Consider the following 25,057-nt stretch of genomic DNA (forward strand, 5'->3'; position numbering starts at 1 on the left):
TCTTCTATAACGGGATTCTTAACCTGGGGTCTATTAACTTTTTAAAGAAAATATTTTTAAAACTATTCAGAATATTTGGTTTCCTTTTTAATAGTATAAGCTTTTTATCTTATTCACTTAAAAACATTATTCTGAGACTTCAGTAAAGTGCCCAAGGGGTCCACGACACATAAAAAACGTCAAGGAGGGTGAGAGAAAAAGTTACTTGGGAAATGGTGATACAAAACCAAAGCAAAACAAAACAAAAAAATTATGATGGCATAAAAACATTTTTTTTTAAATTTGAGTGGAGTTTGTTTCTGGTAGAAATTGGGGAAGAAGTCCCCCGCTCTTGAAGGGATGCAGTAAAATCTACAGCAAATAAAAATGCAGTAATGCAGTCATGACTATAAACAATAATTTTTTTTTTAAGTCGTAGCATCTTTCTCAGAAAGCTTTGAGCTTCAGCAGGAACGGGACGGAGACCAAGGCCACCTGAAAGTCGGGGAGCCCCTCCGAGCTGGGACTCCGTGCAAGACTCAGTGAGAAAGAACATGAGAAAGGGCCATGCCCTCGCACTCAACCCGCCCCCCACCCCCGCGGACCCTGCTGAGCCCTGGCAGCCTAGAGCCCTCGCACACGCGCACAGAGGCGCGCTCGAGCATCCCGGCACCGGGACTCCGGCTAGGAGTAGAGAAGAGGTTCGAACAGGGCCGGGGCATACGGGCTGGGACGGGGAAGGGAGTTACGAGCACCACCTTCTTCTGCCTCCCGGGTCCGCACGCCCACCGCGGGAGAGCGGTTCGCGGCTTCTGCCTCTGTTTGTCTCCCGTCGCTCCCGGACTCTTCGAGGGGGCCACAAGCACGGGGGACCATGGCTTTCATCCGCAGGAAGCCTCGGGAGCAGTAGCCTGCTCTGCTCCAAGGAGCGGTGAGTGACCTTCCGGGCCGAGAGTGCGGGGTTGGGCGGGGCAGGAGCTGGCGTGGGGGGCTGGGCTGGAGGCGGAGGAGGAGAAGGGCTCCCTGTCCAGTCGCCTATTTCGTGAGCCCCGCCCCTCTCACCCCCAGGTGCCGGAGCCCGCAGGCCTCGCCTAGGGTGGGGGTTGGGGGGCGGGGGAACCTCCTCTCTTTAGGTCTCGGGGGTTGGGGGGGGTACCACACCTGGAGCCACAAAGCAGACGGTTAAAATGCTCCAGGGAGGTGATAGGATCCTAGGTTGAGTCAGGAAGGACCTTAGAAGTTTACTCATCCAGTTCCCTCATTTTAGAACAGGTTCCCAGAGTGAAGTGATTTGCCCCAGGATCAGAGAGCGGTATGGAATTGGAACCTCCAAAACCTCTGACTCCAAATCTGGCTCTTTTTCAAATCAAGTTAACAAGCATTTATTAAGTGACTACTCTGTGTCAGCATCAGAGAGTAATATATGGGATTGGAACCACAAAACCTTTTACTCCAAATCTAGCTCTCATTGCAAGTTAAGTCAACAAGAGTTTGTTACTGGCTATTGTGTGCCAGGCATTGTGCCAACTGTTGGGGATAACATGAAAGACAAAAAAGCAACAACAAAAAAAAAAAAACCAAAAAAAAGCTAGTCTGTTTAAGGAGGTCACAGTCTGTTGGGGAGATAATAAGGAAACAGCTATGTACAAACAAGATTGATCCCATATAAATTGGAGATAATTTCAGAGGTAATGTACCAAAATCAAAGAGGGCTAGAACAAGCTTATGCAGAAGGTGGAACATATGCTGAGATTTGAAAGAAACTAGGGAAGGAAGAAGATGAAATTGTGAGAGAGAAAGTTCCAGGCTTGGAGTACGGTCTGGAGTAGGGAGATGAGGTGTTCTGTGTTCAAGAAACACAGGTTTCTTCAAGTAAGGGGGTCACTGTCATTGGAGAAGAATATATTGGGAGCAGTAAGGGGTAAGAAGATAGGACAGGCAAGAAGGGTCCAAGTTAGGAAGGGCTTCAAAAGCCAAACAGCATTTTTTATTTGAACCTTGTTGCAGTAAGAATCTTCGATGAAGAGAAACAGCACAAAGTCTGAGCATGATAATTTATTAGCAAGGCAAATAATTGCCAGTGAGTGAGATCCTGAGCCCCATAGTGGCCAGACAGAGCAATCTTTTATACAGTTGGTAGAAGTGTAGGCTGAACTTGCATTTGGCATAATCATGTTGATTTGCTTGCAAAAGAGAATTTCCAAAATTCATGGTAAGGGGAAAACTGGGTCAACATCCTCTGGAGAATCTAGAAAGTTCTGTGTCAACAACCACACACACCATAGTGATCTCATGCTAGGCTTATGGCCTGACATCGTGAAAACAATTTTGATACCCCAATTTAATTCCCAATTTAATCAGTGTTTACTTAGTTTATGGTGATTGATGTTAGACTGAATAGAGTTGAGATTGCTAGACATGTTGTTGGATTAAGAATTATATATGGTAGGACCTAATAACCTCTTGTATTAGTGTATTGTAGTATGTATTAGTGTGTATATGTATTAGTATTGTAGATTGTAGGATAAAATCATATGACTGTTATAGAGAATTACATTTCATTTAACCTTAGAGCTTGTTACTGCAGCATCAGCATCCCTCATCCCTATGAATCATTGTCACTATTCCCTTATAAAATTTCCTCTTACCTACCATTTCCTTAATTCCCAGGATAATGCTGACCAAAACACCAGATGTTTGATTTCTTATGAAAACCCCTGCTGAGGTGGCAGGTGGAATACTTTTTCTGAGAAAAACCTGCAGTTAATGACCAGGAATTAATGACCTAAAAGTCTGCTGACAAAGTGGTTATGATTAATATGCATGCCCCTTAACCAATCATAGAGTTTTCCCCACTTCTATTATTAACCAATTGTGAAATTGTACAGCCTTATTCTATTTTTAGTGTGCTCTCAATCAGTATAAATATTGGCCACCCTTAAGCAGTAGGAAGGTCTGGGATTTTGATTGCTTAGGAACCACTGGTTTCCCTAAATAAACCAATTATTGCTCATACTCATTTGCTATTGTTGCTGATTGGAAATTTTGTAGCCCACAGCAGCCCTTCTTATGACAACATCAATTCAGTCAGTCTAGGCTGTAGTCCCTAGAAATGGTGAAGTTAGTCTTTTCAAGAGGTCAAACTATCTTATAGACCTTAGCATTAAGAAGTCAAACTGTTACCTAAATCAAACTAATTCCTAAATCTCAGTCAATAATGAATACAGAATAAAGTGGGTTATCAATTTTCATTTTCTTATCCTAGAGGGATTAAGGCACCATTGGAGCTGATTGAATCCAGAGTGACATGGTCAGATCTTCACTTTATGAAAATCAGCTGATAACTGATGGACTAGAGGATGGACTAGAATGGAGAGAGACTTGAAGAAGTGAGATCAACCAGCAGGCTGTTGCAGTGGTTCTGGTCTGAGGTAATGAGGGTACTAGGTAGTGGCAGGGTCAGAGGAGAAAACAGGTATATATGAGAAATCTTGTGAAGGTAGAATCAACCATATTGGCAACTGATTGGATATGGGGTAGGGGATAGGGTAAGAGGTGATATATAGATTTTGAGCCTAGAATTGTGATTAGGAGGGTAATGATGCCCTCCACGGTAATAGGGAAGTTAGAAAGAGAGGAAGGTTTGAAGGGAAAATTAATGAGTTCAGAAGTTTTAGTTTAAGATGTACAATTGGCAGTTATAAAGATTGCAGGAGAAAAATGCCAGACTGAAGGTCAGGAGAAAGCTTAGGGTTGGGTAAATAGACCTGAGAATCATCTGCATCGAGATGAGGCTTGAAATCATGAGAACTCCTGATGAGATCACCAAATGAAATAGTCTAGAAGGAGAAGAGAAGAGGACTTGGGACAGAATCTTGGGGAACCTCTAGATATGATCTGAATGACGATCCAGCAAATGAGACTGGGAAGGAGTGGTCTGATAGGTAAGAGAACCAGCAGAGAGCAGTGTCCCAAAAAACTTAGAGAGAAGGTGGTGATCAACACTATTAGAGGCTACAAAGAGGTCAAGAAGTATGAGAAGTGAGAAACACCATTCCACACTATCATTCTGCCTGTCCTGCTCTGAGAAAGGAGAGATTTGTTGGTGAGCCTGAGGTTAGTATTTGGGAGGACTTCAGAGATATAATCCTTTGAACTAGACCTTAAAACACAGTTAGTATCTTGAGGAATAAGGATAGGTATTTTTAGGGTATGTTGGGGAGCAAAGACTTGGAGGTGAGAAACCTCATATTGTGCTCAGGGTAAGGTGGGGATACAAACAGAAAAGCAAGGCAATCCCTGCTCTCCAGGACTTCACCTAACTGGGAGAGACAATGCATCCAAAAAGGTTCAGCTGCAGGGTTAGTTTTCAGTGCGCAATGGTTTAAAGGGTGCTGCTGCTGAAAAGGACCGGAGAAGTCATGTAATCCCAGCTCTTTCATTTTACAGATGAAGAAACTGAGGCCCGGTGATTTGCCCAGATTTCACACAGGGGTTTGGATCATCTTTGGGAGGTAGTAGGAAGTCATTGAAGAGTTTTGAGCAGCCTTGTGAAGTGATCAGAACTGTGGCCACATTGAGAAAGATGCATTGGAGAAATGAGAAAACAGGCAGAAAGATCTGTTAGGAAATTATTGCAGTAGTCTGGGAAGAGGAGATGAGGGCTAAAAGTAGGGTGAAATTGGAGGGAAGAGATAACCTAAAAGTATAATTAAAAAAACTGGAAATTAAAGAAGAAAAAGGAATCAAAGATGAAGGGATTTTTTCCTTAGGTGACTTTTTTATAAATAGAGGGATTTTGTGAAGTGGTACATATTTTAGGTGAAGATAATGATTTCAGTAGGTTATAGGCAGTTGGAAATGCAGTTTGGGAAGCCAGGAGGGTAGTTTGGGTTGGAGGTCTGGATTTGGACAGCATTTGCATAGAAAATAGTTCAAGCTGTAGTTAGATAGTTCAAGCTTCCCTAAGGAAGACAGTAGAAAAATAAAGAAGAAGAATAAGAATTGGTATTTGTATAGAATTTTAAAGTTTTCAGTGTTCTTTACATATATTATTGCATTTGAGAAGAGAAAGGGGTTAAAGGCAAGAGACTTTGTGGAGCTTTGTGGAACAACCCTACATCAAGGAGTCAGGAAGAGGAGCTAAAAAAAAAAAAAAGGAGAAATCAGAGAAGTAGGAAAATAACCAGAAGTGTGCAATGTCCTGACAGACAAATGAGGCATCCAAGTCAAGGGCAGGTTTCCCTCCTTCCTCAGTATTGCAGAGGCCCAAGCATAGAACCAGTAGAGAGGGGTTTTTTAAAAAAAATTTTTTAGAGAGGGGTTTTTAACTTTGTGTATGTGTCATGGACACCCCCCCACTCCCCCCCCCCAGGCAGTCTGGTAAAGTACCTTCTCGGGTGTTTCAAAACATATGAATGTGTAAAATAAAATGCAAGGAAGCCAAATGTATTAAAATATAATTATCAAAATATTAAATTGCTCCAGGTTAAGAACCCCTGAAACAGAGGTAGAGAGACCAAAGAGGGAAGAAAGGAAAGGGGAGCATTGCTGAATTGAGGACCCAGGAAGAGAGGTTGGCCCTGGAAAGGAAGAGAACTGTTTACTCTGAGACCAAAAGGAAGATGAGCAGTAGTGAAGTACAGAAAGGGCATTGGACCTGGGTTTGAATCCTAAGACTTAGTTATCTGTTACCTTGGATAAGTTACTTAGCCTCTTGGTCTTAATTTTCTCATGTGTAGAATGAGTATAATAGAGTTGTAGCTAACAGGGTTATTGGGAGAAAAGCATTTTATATATTTTAAATCCCCTTAAGAATAAGAGTAAGAGTTAGCAATATTGAAAACTTTTGAGGGATGGAGGAGGGGAGTTGAGGGACCTTATGCCAAATGACCTCAGGAAAACAAACATCTCAGTAAAATAGAAGTGGTCACATCAATTGAGAGTGAGGTTGGGAGTTGGAAATTTTTAGGGGAGTGGAAAAGATTTAGAAGAGTAACTATAGGAAATCTTATTAGGAGTTGATAAAAAATAAGTAGAAGAATTACTGAGGATCAGTAAAACCCCTGGGTGAGGTTAAGTAATATTAGATTATATTTACTATCCTGTACCCTAGTTTCTCATTCTTCCAAGATAAAATGTAAGGCTAAGGATCTCTTTTCTTTCTGTGTTTAGGAAGTTTGCAGGAAGGCAGAAAAGTTCCTTACAGAAGAGAGTAGAATTACTCTCTACCTCAAATATGTGCACTCTACCTCAAATATTTTGTGGGAGCCTGGGACCACAAATGTCTGGCAATCCCTTTCTCCAGCAGTATCAGCTTAGGCCAAAATTAAATTGAACAACTCAGCAAAATATTTATGTGTAAGTCAATGATCTTCCTTCTCCTGTGGAAAAAAATAACTTCTTGTCCAAATAGGGATATTTCGTGTGTGTGTGTGTGTGTGTGTGTGTGTGTGTGTGTGTGTGTGTGTTTCTGTGGTGAGAGAAACCTATGCAGATTTTACTTATTAATTTTAGGGATCAGTGTCATCAGTCTTGGGAAGGGTAACAGGAAACTTGAGAGAGATCATTTTACAAGATAATACTCTTCTTGTGAGTACCAGATTAGTCTCTTGGCTCCTGCTGGCTAATCACATGCCTTTCTTTGATCAAGAGAGGCCAACAAAGCTACATTATGTGTGTGAAAGAAAAGAATAATTATACAGTTAGACCTTCACTGGGGCTAAGTAGGGGGTGTGGCACCTCATGATCTGGAAAATCTGCATACTTTCCTATCAAGTTTTTTATATGGATCACTGAATAAAGTTATCTTTATCATCACATCTGTTATAGTTTTATGTGCTCATGTGGCCATTTACCAAAGTTAGACCCTTTTCTCATCTTTCCTGGACTATTTCAGTAGCATCCTAATTGGTCTCTCTTCCCATGATCTCTTCCTGTTCCAGTCCATCATCCACCTGGCTGCCAAATTGATATTCCTAAAGCACAAGGAACTCACCTGCTAAGAAAGCTTTATTGGCTCCCTGTTGCTACCAGGAAAATGGAAACTCGCTTTGGCATTTAAAACCTTTTGCCATCTGGCTCCAGCCTCTTTCCAGACTGATTTCACATTACTCCCTTTTATGCACACTGCTTTCCATTCAGACGGGTCTACTTGCTGCTTTCCAAATATTCCCTGTGCATCTTGTTTTTATCTCTTATTTCCATGCCTTTGCACAGGCCTCCCATGCTTGGAGTGTGCTCCTTTACTTCCCCTCCTATATTCCTAGCACCATCCAGATTTAGCTCACGTACTCCTTTGCTTCCGGTAGTTAGATCTTCCCTCCTGCCCCCAATTAGTTTATATTTGCTTAGTGTGTATTTGGTATTTACTTACCTATGTATATGTTTCTCCTGAGTAGGATTTAAGCTCCTTGAGGGCAGGGACTGTGTTTTTGTTTTTATACCCTGGCACCTAGCACAATGTCTAGCCCACGGGTGGGGGACTTGTGGAATTGAGGCCACATGTGGCCCTCTAAGCCCTCGAGTGAGGCCCTTTGATGAATCCAAACTTCACAGAACAAATCCCCTTAATAAAAGGATTTTTTTGAGTGCAGTTATCTTTATGCCATTCTCCCAGCATATCATCACAGTGGCCACACGATTTGTTATACTTACCCTATCTGTGAAGGTGAATCAAGCTACAAATATTTAACTAGTCGTCCTCATATTTTTGTGCAGTTCTGGTGCAGTGGTTGAATTCCAGAATTGCTTCTGAGAAAAACTGATTTTCATTTATTAATTTTATTTTATAATTGTTTCTATTCTGTATCACTGTTCTGTATAACAGTCTGTCTTTAAATTCACTTCCAAAATTCAAAGGTTCAAATGTAATGTCTTCTTCTCTAAGTTAAATCTAAAAGCTCACTTACCTTATTAAAGCATTGTAATTAAAAGAAGCCTGCTTTCTTAAGTTTAAAAGTTGTTTCCCTTAAATAATTTTTAATTAAATGAAACCTTTTATCTCTACAGCACTGGCTGTCCTTGGACAATTAGTGGAAATATGTTATCTCTTACAATCAGTAAGTTTAGCTTTCCAGTGAATCAATCCATATCAAAGAAGTCCAAGCAGATGGATTCTATCAAGCAACCTTTCCTGAATAGCAGAATGGAAGGAGGGGTTGTTGCTAGCCCCAAATGTCCAGTCAGTCATGTTGTTTTTGCTGCTATGATGCTGCAGGTTTTGTAACCAGTCATGTTCTTTTTGCTGCATATCATGCTGCTTTCTGGGTTTTTTTGGAGGCCCCTTCCCCTTCAGTTGAGGTCTTAGCTTATCTGAGGAGGCTAGACACTATTTATTGGCAAATTCGTGATATGTCAATAAAGTGATCATGCTTGGAACTTTGTGTTTAATTTCAGCCATTACACTTCATAAAGCTCTCATGCCTTATGCAGGGCTTTTTAAGTTTTTTTCCACTTGCAACCCCTGCAGTGCTTCTTATGAGAATAACATTACCTCTCTGAGGCAGCGAGATTGTATAGTGGATAGAACTGGGCCTGGAGTCAAGAAGACCTGTGTTCAAATGTAGGGTAAGACACCTATGAGACCTTGGACAAATCACTTAACCTTGGTTTCCTCAACTGTAAATTGGTATAATAACCAGACCTACTTTGAAGAGTTGTTATGAGCATCAGATGAGATATTTGAAAAGCATTTAGCACAATATCTGGCACACAGGTGCTATATAAATGCTTATTCCCTTCTCCTTTGAGCCAGCTAGGTTTCCTCATTTGTAGGATGGGGATAATAGCATTTACATTTCTTACCTCACATGGTTGTTTTGAGGATCAAATGACATCATGTATGTGAATGAAGTGCTGTGTAAATCTTATAGTGCTAAATAAGCGCCAATGGGTTTGAAAAGCCAAGGGAGCCCTACTCTGGCATTTTGTTTCTTATAAGATTAACTTTATGCTTCTTTAGCGCCATTGCCACCTCTTAGAAATTCCCGATGATCTTCAAGTCTTTTAATGTTACCAAAGTTTTTAAATGCTGACTTAATGAATGAAGCCTTGTGTTTATGATTTAGAACACAGATTCAGCCTAAAGAAGCTCATAACAGCCTTAGCTTGCAGATGTGATAACGCATGTGAGGCCTTTTGAATGAAAGTGTCATCTAGCCAAGAATGTAGGAGGCTGACTACCCTGAGGGTCCCGGCTATAGGAATCATGCCTCATGTTCGTAGACTCTGATTCTCACTGACATTTTTATTTGGAAATTTTTGATTCTGTGTATTTATTTCAGAGTTAAAAAAAAGAGTTGCAAAATCAGATGGCGAAGAATGGGAAAATAGGACAGGAAAGATTAGGCATTGTGCTCATAGGTTTGGGAGGATGTAAGAGTTAGGAGAACATTGTTAGCATGAGAAGGACCATTTGTTCAAGCTCATTCCCCATCCCATCTCCCTGCCTTAAATCTGAAATCACCCCAGGAGAGTTGATATTTGAGGTAAAGAGTTCTCCACTATTTTGTTGTTGGAGGATTGGTGAACTGAAGAATTTTTAACAAATAACATTTAGGGTTTTGTGTGTAGCAAGGTGTGTCTTTTTTTTTAACATTTAAATTGTGAGATTAAGAAGCAAGGTGGTATAGCAAAAAGAATGTTGGAGTTGGATTTAGAAAGACCTGAATTCAAATCTTGCTTCAGATAACTTCTTTACCACCTGACTCTGGGCGAGTCAACTTAATAATAATGATAATAGCTGACATTTGTGTAGTACTTCCTTAGCATCAGTTTCCTATAAAATGGAAATAATAATAGTCCCTACCTTACTCCCTTGTCCAGAGAAAATTTATATCTGGCACTTTGCAAACCTCTAGTTATGTAAATGCCAGCTATTATAAATCTAAAGTGTTACTTACATAAGCCAAAGCCTAAATGAGCTTTGGTTGAGTGTAGCTCTCAGAGTGTGTGGATCTCCTTGAGGAGGCAGTTAGGTGAAACCGTGAGAACAAATACTGGATTAAGGGAAATCAGAAAGTAGTTCCAGAATAAATTTAATGGCTTACTTCAACTTTCTATTAGATTTTCATGGGAGTATTTGGAGAAAACTCTAAAGATAAGCCTCTATAGCCTGATCAGAATGAAAAAATTAAACCAATTATCTAAATGTTTCTAAATGAAAGATAATACAGTGTGAAGATACAGTAGAGTTGGAATTCCATTGTTGTTTGTCTTCCTTATTCCTGTGGCCTGGAAATGATGTCTGCTAGTTACAACTTTGACATGAAGATACATGGATACCTTTATTTTTGTGGACAAAGGACACAGTTTTAGGAAAACCTTTCTGTTGCATCTTTCTTTGTATGTGATAATAGTCCCTCTCTCTTTTATTTTCCTTATTCTGTATAAAGAAAAATGTATCCATATTCCATTTACTCCCCTTTTCCCATACATATTCCATACATATTTTTTTCCTTAAAGACATATGTTGGGTTTCTTCAAGATAATAAAATTGCAGCTATTCAAAATGATATTAAGAGTATACTGGATAAAATTTAAATGACAAATGCAAATATTATGATATTAGATAAGAAGGAAAGAATTACATTTATGTAGCACTTTTAAGACTTTAAAAGTGTTTTCCTCCCAACCTTCCATAAGATAGCTAGTGTAGGTAGTATTCTCCCTAATTTTACAGGTGAAGAACCTGTGGTTTAGAAAGGCTAAGTGACTTGTCAGTGACCACACAGTGAGTAAATGTCAGTGCTGAGATATGAACCCAGGTAGCCTGACTGCAAGTCCAGCATTCGATCCTCCATACTACCTACCCTCAAGGATGTTGCTTTCTCAGCCTTTGTGGCTAGAGAAAAACATTTTTTTGTGTGTGGGTTAATGATAAGGCTATTACACAAAGGACTTGGTTTTCTATCTTTGCAATAATACAATATATTTAAGGAGATCTTGAAATACAGTGTTCTGAAGGCAGAGGAGATAATTTTAGAACCAAGAATAATAACCCTGCAAAGTAGAATATGTTCCTACAGGGAAAAAGAAGGAACTTAATGGAAGAAAAGTAAAGCTTGGTGGTGCAGTGGATAAAATGCTTAGCCTGGAGTCGGGAGGACCTGAGTTCAAATATGGCTTTAGACACTTAACTAGCTATGCGTGAGTCATTTAACCCCGTTTGCCTAAGCTCCTCACTTATAAAATGAGCTGGCAAAGGAAATGGCAATGCCAAGAAGACCCTCAGTGGGGTCACAGAGAGTCAGACACAGCTAAAATGACTCAACAACAAATGGAAGAATTGAGAATTTCTAATGAAAATATCTAATCTGATCTGATCTAATACAATTTAATATAAGATGATATAATTACTATATAACTAATTCTCCAGATGTAGACTTAAATGTAGACTATTTCATAAACATAATACTTGTTCCCTCCCAATTTTTTGGGGGGGCTACAGGAATAAAGGAAGGGAGTGGAAGAAAGATGACAGTTTTATTTCAAGAGGGTTGTTTAAAGGTGAGGCTGACCACCCAGCTTTTCTTTACTTAACTTTACTTAACTCCAACAAAAACCTGAAAGTTGCACCAGACACAATAATGACCAAAAAATCTAGTGAGAAACTATAACAAGTGATTTTTTTTCCTCCTCAGAATTGCACAAAAATTCAGCCAGAAGGTCATAGGCAGTAGGAAAGGGGACTGTCTACAAATCCAGCACCAGTTTAGGTAAACAAGCTTACAGCCTCTCTGAGTAACTAGAGATGCACTAAAAATATGTATGACCTTCAAGGCTGTATATCCACAGGCAGCAAAATAGAAGCCCTCCTGAGAAAGTAACAGGAAGTAAGAAAACCCTAAATTGGACACTATGAAACCCTGTGGAGTAGCAGTTGTGAAAGCAGTATGGCAGTTCTCACACAGGGACTGCCAAGTCCCAGGAACTTTGAGATCTCTAGTTGTTTGTCTTTTTTTTTCTTACTCTCAGAACTTTGATGTAGAAGAACACAGCAACACAGGACCTTAGTACTTTCTCCATTGCTTCAGGTCACTGAAAGGAGAAGCTGGTGCTGGGTAACCCTCCATACCCCTGGTTAATGAACTTAAGGGCATCCTGGCATATTCTGTGGGAGGTCTTAATGGCCATAAGAAACTTATTCCAGTTGTCTTTGTTGGCTGCTTTCCCTGGTGGCTTAAATTCAATCTTGTTCCTCAGGATTGGCTACCCTAGCCTGGATGCCAGTACTTGCTGCCACCAGGGAAGCCTCATGGGCACATTGCTCATCTCGAGGTAGAACTTACTCTAACCATTGATCCATTGAGACTGTGAGCACCCCATCCCGAACTTCTTCCTTTTGGGCCTCTGGCACATGTTGCTTCACTGGTAGTGGCACCTCAAAGGGAATGTCTGTATCCTGGAAATCTGAGTGGTCAGGGGCATCCAGAGTGCCTTCGTCTATTGAATCTGTCCAATCCAAGAAGCAGTTCAGGGAACTCTGTTCTCCCAGCCTACTGCCTTGGCAGCTGTGCCTGTAGGGATTAGCTGAGTGTGGTGTAAAAGGGACGTGGAAAGCCGGGCAGCCATAGTCTCCAGCTGCTTGATGCTTTGGGCTGCAGAACGAGTGGCATAGTAATGAGCAATCGAAGCATTGCCTCAGATTCTTCATGGGCCGCTGAGTTTGCTTTGCTGGATTTCACTAGGTTTTCATGCAAGTTGAAGAGGACATCTCAAAGGTCAGCCCAGCTGTGATAGACCTCGGCACTGTTGATTCCCGGGGAGCTTACCATGTCTGTGAAGATCCCTTTGTAAATGTTGAAGTTCTGTGGGTTGGGAGGTGCTTTGTGCTGCATGTAGGGGGCTAGTTGTTTGTCTTGAGATGCCATAGGAAACCCTGAAGATCCAATGTTTTGAGCTTTAAAGATCCAGGAGAATCTAACTCTAAGAGGTCATTATAGGAAGCCAAAGTCAAAACCAAGGGGATCCAACTACCCCATCCAAAACAGCAGCAGAGTGTAGAAGCTGGCCCTGGTACAAAGCTCCAGTTTAGGAACTAAAACTGCAGAGATAAGCAAGTCAATGAAAACAGTCTGCATAAAAATTGTTGTAGATCTACAGATCCTCCAAAAGAAGGAGCAAGTAACTCTGTAACAACCATAGGCAGAGGACCAACAGGGGGAAATATGTTTTCCACAAGGACCACATAAATACCTAGAAGAAATGAAGTAAGAGATAAAAATGAAATAAAAATTCCGGAGGAAAGAAAATTGGAAGGAAAATTAAGATCTTAAAAGAGAAAGTAGTAAACATTACTCAAGTTACTGACCCCTTGAAAACTAGGATAGACTAAACAGAAATCAGCAACTCCACAAGATAGCAAAAATATTACAGTACAATCAAAAGATTGAAAAAATTAAAAATGTCAGATATTTGACATTTTAAAAACTCAGTTACGTAGGTCAAAAAGAAACTATTTAAGAATCATCACACTCCCTAAAGTCATGTTTTGTTTTATTTTTTAAGCCTGGGTGCATTATATTTCAAGAATTTAAAACTTAATGGAATCAGAGGGAAAAGTAAAATAGAAAAAAATCACCAATCACTTCCTGATACCCCAAAAGGAGAAGCTGCAGGAGTGCCATAGCCAAAATCCAGAACACCCATGTCAAAGAAAAAAAAATATGATAATCATCTGGGCGAAAACACAGTTCAGGTCCCAAGGAAGCCCATTTAGGACCACACAAGACCTAGCAGCTTATACTGTAAATGAGAGGAAATCTTGAAATACAATACAGACAACTCTCTTTTTACATAAATTTACATCATACAAATTCTACTTTATGTAAAGAATTCTGAAAGAAATCCGTATTGTAAAGAAACACCTGTGTTACTTTTACTGTCTCCACTCCTGCCCCTTGGTTCAGTGCTCCATGGCCTCTTTTTCCTCACTGCCCCCCCCCAAAAAAAGCAGAACAACAGATGAATGGGAGAAATTGCTGCTGCTTATGCTGCTGCTGCTGGTGGATCGGAGGCTTGGCTTGAGATCTCTGGCATCAAGAGAGAAGGCCTTTGTCCTACCCATCTCTGCGTCTGGCCCCTGTATGTTGGTCTTCCATTTGGGCGCAGTGTGTCAGTCCCCAGCTCCCACATGTTACCTGTCTGTTCCTGTCTGTGTCTGTGTCCAGACTCCTCCTGGTCTCACTTCTTTGTCCCCAGCTCCCTTGTATCTTTGAACTGTGTGCTGGCCTCTTCCCTCCATGAGCATCTGCTCCTTTTCCTCTCTTCTCTCCTTCCCTGACATCTGTGGTAAAATTTGTGTTACATAAAAATCGCTTTATGTAAAGGTTTGCAGAACTATCCACTTATATAAAATGAGAACTGTCTGTAATATTATCCCTGTTTTTAAGATGAGGACCATGAGCTCCAAAAGGTTTGAGTAGCTTTTTTGGGGGTTATACAGTTAGTAAGCTATAGAGTCAGAACTGAGGCCCAGGTCTTTTGACTCAGTGTTCAAGGTTTTTTCTAATACGGGTTATTTGTCTTATCTAGATATTCATTCTCTGCAAATTGAGAGGGTTAGTCTAGATTGTAGGTTATTGAAGAGGAGGGGGTATCTATAGACAGATTTCAGGGAGTCTATGGTGAGGTCAGTATCTATTAGGGTTTCCCTCTTCCTTTGGAGCACGTGTTAAGCTAGTTTTCCCCTAAAAGGTAACAAAGCTGGTATTTGATTGGCCTGAAAATGCAAGGGTGAACCTCCCTTGATGTAGCCTCCTGGTAGTATATGGCCATGTTGACTTCCTGATTACCTAAGGGCAAAAATAGATCCACCCACATGGGGTTAGGGCCTTTCAGACTTGGCAGAGCTCCCATCAGAGCACCACACCTGTTGACCAAATGCTTTTCCATATGAGGGAAGCTACCTGCTGTATTGTTATTGAATATTATGTCTATTTTGAGGCTATGTAAACTTTTTTTTAACTGTCTAGTGACATATGAGTGCTTTATTTTATCCTAACTTGACCTTGAACAGAATGTCCGCCTGAGTTGGGCAAGCCTCTGATAAAGTCTGTAAACTTGAAGGGGGAAAACATTACGTTTTATTTTCACTTACTTTTAACTGAAATTTAGCATTTGTGTCATTTACTTAAAAACCTTATTCTGAGAAAGGGTCCATAGGCTTTACCAGGTTATCAAAAAGGTAGGTCTGTGACACACACAAAAAGATTAAGAACCTATGGACTAGATGGTTTCTAAGATTCTTTCCAGTAATTCTCTAAGATTCTTAGAATCATAAATATTGGCTAGCATTAGAAAATGATCAGCAATGATCCTTTATTAAACTTTGAAAAAAAAACACAAATACTACTGGGGAGGTGATACAAAGTTTACCTATATATCTAAATCAAAATAGAGTGAAGTAAAATGTATCAGCTGTTGAACAGTGTGACAATATACTGCATCTGAATTTTGAGCTAGACATTAAAAAAAAACAATTCCTAGTTGAAACTTGACATGTCTCTTCTTGCAAAAAGGACATGTACCAAGGGGCCTTTAATTATGAAGCATAATCAGGACCCTCAATTTAACATCCAGTCTAAACCAATGGAGTCCAGTACCCATTTGTAATGAAATTTACAAATGCACTTAATACTCATGCTGAGACATTTGTTTAGTACTGGATTTTAGTAAAGCCAATTCTTTAGAATGGGACAAATTCTTTACAATCCCTAATCTCACCATGATTCAGCTCTTCCTTTTCTTAATTTCTGCTTTCACTAATCTTTCTCATCTGCCAAGGGTAAGCCTTTTGACAGAAGTTATTTTGCATTCAACAGGGGATTTTAAAGCTTTCCAGTAGTGACATTTTCTATGCTGGCTACCATTAATCTTATGTCCATGTTTTGTTTTTTGTTTTTGTTTTAAAAATATGATTTATTTTTTCCTAATTACATTTAAGCACAATTTTTAACTTTTTTAAAATTTAAGTTGTAAATTCTCTCCCTTCTTCCTCTCACCCCTCCCTGAGGTGATAAGAAATTTGATATAGATTATACACATGTAGTCATGCTAAGCATATTTCCACGTAGCATGTAGTCATATCATGAAAGAAAATACAACTCGCCCATTCCAGCCTCAAAAAAGTGAGACATTGCATGCTACAGACTCCATGGATAGCATTTGGAATTGCCTTGGGTCATTGTATTGCTGAGAATAGCTAAGTCATTCACAGTTGATCATTGTACAGTATTGCTATTACTGTGTACAATGTTCTCCTTACTTGACTTTGTATCAGTTCATGTACGTCTTTCCAGGTTCTTCTGAAACCATCTTGCTCTTCATTTCTTATAGCAGAATAGAATTCCATTACTATCATATACCACAGCTTATTTAGCCATTCCCCAATTGACTGACATCCCCTCAATTTCCAATTCTTTACTATCACAAAAAGAGGTGCTATAAATATTTTTGTACAAATAGGTCCTTTTCCCTTTTAAAAAAAATCTCTTTGGAATACAGACCTAGTAGTGATGGTGCTGCTGGATCAAAGGGCATGCACAGTTTTATAACCCTTTGAGTATAGATCTAAATTGCTTTCCAAATGGTTGAATCAATTCACAACTTCACCAGCAGTGTGTTAGTGTCCCAGTTTTCCCATGTCCTCTCCAGCAGTTATCATTTTCTTTTTCTGTTGTATCAACCAATCTGATAGGTGTGAGGTTGTTTTAATTTGCATTTCACTAATCACTGTTGATTTAGAGCATTTTTATATGACAATAGATAACTTTGATTTCTTCTACTGAAAACTATCTGTTCATATCTTTTGACTATCACTTGAGAATTGACTCCTGTTATTATAAATTTGACTCAGTTCTCTATTTGAGAAAAGAGACCTTTATCAGAGACAATGTAAAAAAAAACCTTTACCCAGCTTTCTGCTTTCCTTCTAATCTTTGTTGCATTGGTTTTGTTTATGCAAAAACATTACTATTTTACATCTCAAAATGCTGTCTGTCTCTTGTTTGGTCATAAATTCTTCCCTTATCCATAGATCTGACAAGTAAACTATTCCATGCTCCCCTAATTTGCCCATTATATTACCCTTTATGTCTAAATTATGTACCCATTTTGGCCTCTTGCTAGATGGTATGGAGATATTGGTCTCAACCTAGCTTCTGCCATATGGTTTTCTAGTTTCCTAGCAGTTTTTGTCAAATACTGAGTTCTTGTCTCAGAAGCTTAGATCTTTGGGTTTATCAAACACTAGGTTATATGATCATTTACTACTGTGTCTTGTGTACCTACCTAATCTATGCCACTGATCCATCATTCTATTTCTTAGCCAATACCAGATGATCACTGCTTTATAATACAGTTTGAGATCTGGTATGGCTAGGCCACCTTCCTTCATATTTTTTCCATTAAATCCCTTGAATTCTTGGTCTTTTGTTCTTGCAGATTTTTTTTTGTGATTTTTTTTTCTAACTCATAATTTTTTGGTAGTTTGATTGATATGGCACTGAATAAGTAAATTTATTTAGGTACAATTGTCATTTTTATTATATTGGCTTAACCTATTCATGAGCAATTAATATTTCTCCATTTGTTTGGATCTGACTTTATTTCACTTTATGTGAAAAATGTTTTGTAATTCTATTCATACAGTTTTGGGGTTTGTTGTGGCAGGTAGACTCCCTAGTATTTTATATTATATAGTATTATTTTAAATAGAATTTCTCCTTCTAGCTCTTGCTGTTGGAATTTATTGGTAATAAATAGAAATGTTGATGGTTTATGTGGGTTTATTTTATATCTTGAAACTTTGTTTAAGTTGCTAATTATTTCACAGTTTTTTAGTTGATTCTCTGGGATTCTCCAAATTTACCATTATATCATCTGCAAAGATAATATTTTTGTTATTGTATATTTTATAATGTATTATGTATAATTATGTAATACTCATGTGTATATATAACTATATATTTTTATAATATATAATATATATATATAATATTATTATAGCTCCATTTATTCCTATGCTCTCTAGTGTTTTCAATAGGAATGTGTGCTGTATTTTATCAAAAATCTTTTTCTGCATCTGTTGAGTTAATTATATGATTTCTGTTGGTTTTGTTAATGTATGGTCAGTTAGGCTGATAGTTTTCCCAATATTGAATCAGCCCTGCATTCCTGGTATAAATCCTACCTGCTCATAGTGTATGATCCTTGTGATATACTGCTATAACCTTCTTGATAGTATTTTATTTAAAATGTTTGCATCAGTATTCATTAGGGGAATTAGTCTATAGTTTTCTTTCTCTGTTTTGGCTCTTTGTAGTTTAGGTATCAGCACCATATTTGCATTGTAAAAGGAATTTGGCAAGATTCCAAGTAGGTTATATAGTATTTGAATTAATTGTTCTTTAAATGTTTGATAAAATTCATTTGTGAATCTGTCTGGCTCTGGGGATTTTTTTCTTAGGGATTTTGCCGATGGCTTGTTCTTCTAAATTGGGGTTATTTAAGTATTCCATTTCTTCTTTGGTTAATCTGGGAAATTTATGTTTGTAAATATTCATCAAGAATAACATTATTGGCATGTAATTGTGCAAAATAGCTCCTAATAATTACTTTAATTTCCTCCTCATTGATGGCGAATTTACCCTTTTTGGTTTTGATACTGGTAATTTGGTTTCCTTCTTTTTTTAATCATATTAACTAAAGGTTTATCTATTTTATTGTTTTTTATTTCATAAAACCAGCTTCTAGCTTTATTTATTATAAGTTCAGTGATTTTCTTACTTTCAGTTTGTTTACTCTCTCCTTTGATTTTCAGGATTTCCGCTTTGGTGTTCAATTGAGGATTTAAAATTTGTTCTCTCTCTTTTTTTTTTTTAGTTGCATGCCCAATTAATTGATCTACTCTTTCTGTATTTTATTGATGTAAGTATTAAGAGATATAACTTTTCCCTTAAGTACTGCTTTGGCTGCATACTGTAAATTTTGATATGTTGCCTCATTGTTGTTATTCTCTTTAATGAAATTATTGTTTCTGATTTCTCCTTTGACCCACTTATTCTTTAGGATTAGATTATTTAGTGTCCAATTCATTTTTAATCTGTTTCCATGGCCCTTTATTGAATGTAATTTTTATTGCATTATGATCTGAAAAGGATGTGTTAATTTTCCTGCTTTTCTGTATTTTATCAAGAGGTCTTTATACCCTAATGGTCAATTTTTGTGTAGGTGCTGTGTACTGCTGAGAAAAAGGTATTATCCTTTCTATTCCCATTCAGCTTTCTCCAGAAGTATTTCATATCTAACTTTTCTAAAATTATATTCATCTCCTTAACTTCTTTCTTGTTTTTGTTTTTCTTTTTTTGTTAGATGTAGCTAGTTCTGAGAGTGGAAAGTTGAGATTCTCCATTATATAGAATAGTTTTACTGTCTGTTTCCTCCTTTAACTCATTTAACATCTTTTAAGATGTGGAAGTTATACCACTTGGTACATATATGTTTAATATTGCTATTACTTCACTGTCTATGGTACCTTTTCCATTTGAACAATTCTACTTTTTAAGGAATTGTTTCCTTCAGCGAATTTTGATACATCTTTTTCTGTTTATGTGTTTGTGTGTGTGCGTGCTTCCTTTACCAAGCTGTTAATTCTTTTTTTCATGATTCTCTTGTATTACTCTCATTTCTTTTTTCAGGTTTTCTTTTACCTGTCTTATTTGATTTTAAATTTTATTTAAGTTCTTCCAGGAATTCTCTGATGCTTTGCATGTAGCTGTTTTGATATTGTTGTTCTCTTCAGAGTTTATTTTGAATTTCTCTGTCACCATAGTAATTTTCTGTGATCATATTCTTTTTGTTTGTTTTTGTTAATTTTTCCAGCCTTTTGACTTTTGACTTTACATTAAAGTTGGCTCCGCTTTTGGGGAGGAGGGGGCACTCTCCCAAGCTTCTTGCGTCAGGGTCAGGGGCATGGGCCCTGCTGCTAGCCTGTGCCATTGGTGCAGGACCTTGCTCTTGGCCTGTGCTGGGAGTGGGGGACCTTACTGATAGCCTGTCCTGTGACTTGGGGCCTTGCTACTGGCTTGCAGGGGCACAGCCTGCCACACACTTGCCAAGATGTCACCTGTGCTAGACAGTGCTCCCCTTTTACCCCAGTGAGATAGACATTTCCTGCTGACCTTCTGAGTTGTCTTGGGCTGGAAAGTTGTTTCATCCCATCCTTTTGTTGGTTCTGCTGTTCCAGAAATCATTTTCAAGCGTTACTTTATCATTATTTGGAGGTGAATATGGGAGAGTTCAGTTGAATTCTTGCCTTGTCTGCCATCTTGTCTCCACTCCTGTTCGTGCTTCATGGTTTTTTGTCTTACTGTGAGCGTTCACTCAGCCAATTAGCTATGATAGCACAAGGAGATACTAATTCATTCAAATGCTTTGTAATAACAATAATGACAGAGCAGTGGACTAGTTAAAATCACCCTAAGGGAGCAGATACAGAATTCCTAGAAGTTCATGATAGGACAGGATTTCCAAACAATCAGTATAGGTATTTAGACATGACAAAAAGTTGGGGATGGGCAGAAACCACAATATCAGTTTTCACACTGAGATGTAGGCAATAATTTACCCTGTTATTAAAAAATAAATAAGTTTTATAATCCAGGTCCATGACAAATAATAAAAATTGATATTCCAGTTCTTATAATGTATCAAATGTGTCAGTATTTTCATCTCAACCAGAATAGGTAGGTTGAGTATTCACAACTCAAATATACTTTGAGAAAAGTCACAAATTCAGGCAATGCTTAATTTTCCAGATATTAGCTGAATATCCCCATATTTGGAAATATCCAGACTGTGTAGGTTTTATACCAATATTTGGACAGAGGACTGCATTTTTTTCACTTTCAATCTCTACACTTCCATTTTATATTGCTAGAACCATAAATCTTGTTTCAATCCTGAACTTGGTAGAAAGTAAAAGCTATCAGGGACAATGTAATTGTATTGTCAGTGATTGTTTCTCCATTGCCATTTACAGAAACCACATACCCTTTTAAGCAGAAAACAGATTTTAACAGTAATGGTACTGAGGTAAAAGCTGAGGGGTTTTCTTAATTAAATCAAATCAATTAATTAATTAATAAAATTAATTAATACATTAATAAATTAATTAATAAAATGAATAAATTAATTAAAATAAATCCTCCTCATTTTCTTTGAAAGTATTCCTTAGAAACAAGTTGATTTATTTGCAATGCAAACAATCAGACTAGTATGTTAATATACCTTACTTTTTCCAATTCATAGTGAAGTGAAAATATACCACAGACAGACTAATCATTCTGGTTGGGTTCAAAACTTGTATACGTTTCAGTGATCCACATCAGTATGTTTCTAGCATACATAAACTAATCCATAAAGCTTACCTGGTTGTTCTAAGAGATTTCCTTTATAGCTATTATGTTGAAAGCCTTTGTTGCATTTTCATATTTAAGTTACACATACTACATATTGATATACACCTCTCTAGTCATGCTGCAAATTGGCGCAGTGTTGGGCTTAGAGTCAGGGAGACTCATCTTCCCGAGTTCAAATCTGGCCTCAGACACTTACTAGCTGTGTAACACTGAGCAAGTTTCTTCATCCTGTTTGCCTCAGTTTCCTCCTTTGTAAAATGATCTGGAGAGGGAAATGGCAATCCACTCCAGTGTCTTTGTCAAGAAAACCCCAGTGGGTTCATAGAGAGTTAGACATGACTGAACAACAAAATCACCCTGAAAAGCGCTTGATTATTTTCAACTTAGGCTGTAGAATTTTGTCATTCCTACCTGAAATTTCAAGATATTTTACTCTAAACCTATTCTTTCTTTCCTTTAGATTTATTTACTACATTTAGAAGTAGAAAAGTCCAATTTCAATCATGTTTGAAATATCTCATTTTAGGCAAGTGTGTGCTGCTCTGCTTACAAAACATATATGAGTGGAATATGCAATTACCTCAACTCAGTTTACTGTCACAGAAACATTTCAGCATTATAGCATTATAGAAATAGAATGACATGCCTAATGAAAGATTTCAAGATTCACCCAAGGCAATTATTCTCTTTACCTTAATGTTTTCAGCAGCAGCAGAGTATCCATTAAAAGGTACTATGAATTATGGTTGCCTAGCAACTGGAAGGCACTTGTAACAACACCAAAGAATGAAATGGCTGGTTGATAAAATGAATTTTCTCTGAGCATTAGCCTGTTGAAACTGCCTTTTCTTGTGGACCATAAAGTGCATTTATTTATCTCATGAATTTTTTATTAGAAAATTATTTGAGTTCTAGGGACTTGAATCATTTTTTTACAGGAGTTATTTGATTTTAATGTGTTGTACTAAAATAAGTAATAAAAGACAGTTTCTTCAAAGTAAAATCACCAAACAATCCTATGTGGATTTTTGAAGAAAGTTATATTCAATAAGGCGTACTGGTAGTCTAATTAAGGATAGCATTAGATAGAGCTGAAACTCAGATGCTGGATCTAAAAGTTTAAGGATAAAATGACTGACTCTTCCTCAACATGTGAAAAATTGGAACATTCTCTTGTCAGTGAAAAGGAAGCAAAAAGAAAAATTAGTTTCATTGACTGTCAGAGTCCCAATACATTAATCTCTACCAATCATACATTCTCCCCCTCTCTCTCCCTCTGCCCCCTTCAATATTGGCTTATAACTAAGTTGAGAAAATATGCTCATTTTGCTGTCATGTCTAAAGTTTCCTTTAGCTGCAGTTCCTAAACTATGGTCTGCATATTAATGATTTGCAGGTTTCTTTACCATAAGAATTACATTCAGACGTAAATTGATGGTGTCAGCTGCTGCTAAATGTTCATTCAGTATTTTAAATTGTTATGTTTTGTGAAGATTTTTGAAATTTTAAGTAAATCAGATCTCTACTGTTTAGACAGTCAGAAAGAGTAAAGAAAAAATAATTTAAGAAATCCCTGTGGAAAAAAATGCTCTAAGAAAAAAAAACACTATTAAAAGGGAAATTCGTATGCTTGGTGTTGCTTTTGATATTAGCTTGTTCTGATATTCTTATTCCATCAGAGACGTATAAGTGGCTTACTCTCCTGTATTATCAAATGGATAGATTTCTATAATATCAAATATGCCATATTTATTATGTACTATGAAATATACTATCTTAAGTATTTACAATCTCAAGTTTTGATAGTAATTATAACACTTAAATGGCAGGGATTATATTTTAATAGCTATCTTACGTGATTTATTTTTATGATAAAATAATATGCTGTTGGATGAATAGATCTGATGGCCTCAATACCCATTTCATTAGATGAGCAATGGAGGTTTCTTTGTCCATAAATAACTATTCAAGGCAAGACAAGGACGAATTAGCCAGTGGGGAGAAAGTAAAATGGGAGGGCTAAGTCCTAGGAATAAATTTATTGGAGTTTCTGGGGATAATTGTTTTTGTCCCTTTCTTTACAAGCAAAATAAACTAATGCATGAACAAATATCTAGTTGAATTGGATCTGTGTAGGGGCAGGAAGTTCTTGAGCATTCAAGTCAAACTTCAGTCCCCTCCCTCCATGAATAGGCATTTAGTTTTGGCCAGAATTATCCAAATAGCAGCCTTGACACCCTACTTCACTTTACCTGTTTGAATAGCCATGCTTTGACTCTCTAGTAATGCTTCTACAGATTAATCTGCCGGATTTTTTTTTTTTACTTTCTGTCCAGTCCCAACATATTTGGCTCAATTGCTTGTAATTTTGTCAGGTGGACAAACTGAAAAACATAATGTATGGTGTCTAAGATTCAAGCTTCTGTAGTCTTATCTAAAGTACTTCCCAAACCCTTAGCACTTAACCAAAAGAGACAGGATTTCTGTCCCTTGAAAACCCTGGTTCCAAAGCTGAAATTCCAGCCCACCATTGGCAATTGAGGACATACTACCATTTTACTTCATACTGTCTTTGCTGAAGGGTGAGCCTCAACAAGGTTTTCTTCTCCCAAATATAGAAGTAGTTTTAACACTTCAAATTGATTAGTAGGAAGTAAGGGAAGTATAAAGTGAAAGAATTAAAACTAAGCAGCCACCTCCCAAAAGGAAGCAGATACAGGACATGATGTGTCCACCTAGTTTTAAACCATAATTGGTCATGATCACCACCAATTTTATGAGGCTAAACTTACCTCACTTGTCTCAAGATCAGTTCTTCTGGGGCATAGTGTGGTAGAACAAAGTCTGTCTGTGGAATCACAGGACTTGGATTCAAATTCTGGCTCTGGTACTTACTATCTGACAATCATCAACAAGCAGTTATTAAGCATCTACTGTGTGCCAAGGATTGTGCTGGGTGCCGAGAATACAAATACAGTCGTCACTTCACCTTGCAATGCCTCAGTTCTTTCATCTGCAAAATGAGGGTGTTGGACAAACTGACTTCTAAAGCCCTTTCAGGTTCTGAGTCTGTGATCCTTTTTTCCTGCTGCAGAACTATCATGCCCTCATGTTTTGGGGGTTTTTTGAGGGCCAGGTGCCTTGGCATTGGTTACAAATGCCTCAACATCAGCGAGAGTCTCAATTTGCTTTCCAGGGAAGAGAGAATTTCTGTACAGCATTTTCACTTTGACCTGAACACATTAACAGTAACATTACTGGGAGTTAATTATAACCTATTGGGACTAAAATATTTCTTCCTAAGTAAAGAAAACAACCACTTAAAGGTGAAATCCATCCTCTTTAAAGGTATATATTAATAATGAAACTTTAAAACAGTGAAACACTGCTAATCTTTTATAAAAGTGCAAATTGAAATTCCAGAGAGAGCTTGAATGATTTGTTTAACAGTGAATTTAATTCATGATTTAACCATTTTGAAGAACAATTTGGAACTATGCCCAAAGGGCTATAAAAATGTGCATACCCTTTGACCCAGCAATAGCACTTCTAGGGCTATATCCCAAAGAGATCATACAAATGGGAAAAGGACCCACATGTACAAAAATATTCATAGCAGCTCTTTTTGTCGGGGCAAAGAATTGGAAATTGAGAGG

The 25,057-nt window shown here is 37.9% G+C and overlaps 1 protein-coding gene across 2 annotated transcripts in view; it reads left to right on the forward strand.

Moving 5' to 3' along the window:
* Positions 1–608: 608 nt before the first annotated feature.
* The window catches only part of LOC110221413 (thymocyte selection-associated high mobility group box protein TOX-like), a 131,754-nt gene continuing 107,305 nt past the window's right edge, over positions 609–25,057 (forward strand). Inside the window, exons 1-2 of one of the 2 annotated variants that reach the window (XM_078153399.1) lie at positions 609–910; positions 3,245–3,410. The gene's annotated coding sequence lies outside the window, so the exon portion shown is untranslated. The remainder of the gene's footprint in view (positions 911–3,244; positions 3,411–25,057) is intronic. The other variant, XM_078153400.1, reaches the window with a different exon arrangement.

Source organism: Phascolarctos cinereus, unplaced genomic scaffold (assembly GCF_003287225.1).
Source record: "Phascolarctos cinereus isolate Bilbo 61053 unplaced genomic scaffold, phaCin_HiC Scaffold_4;HRSCAF=312, whole genome shotgun sequence".
NCBI lineage: Eukaryota > Metazoa > Chordata > Mammalia > Diprotodontia > Phascolarctidae > Phascolarctos > Phascolarctos cinereus.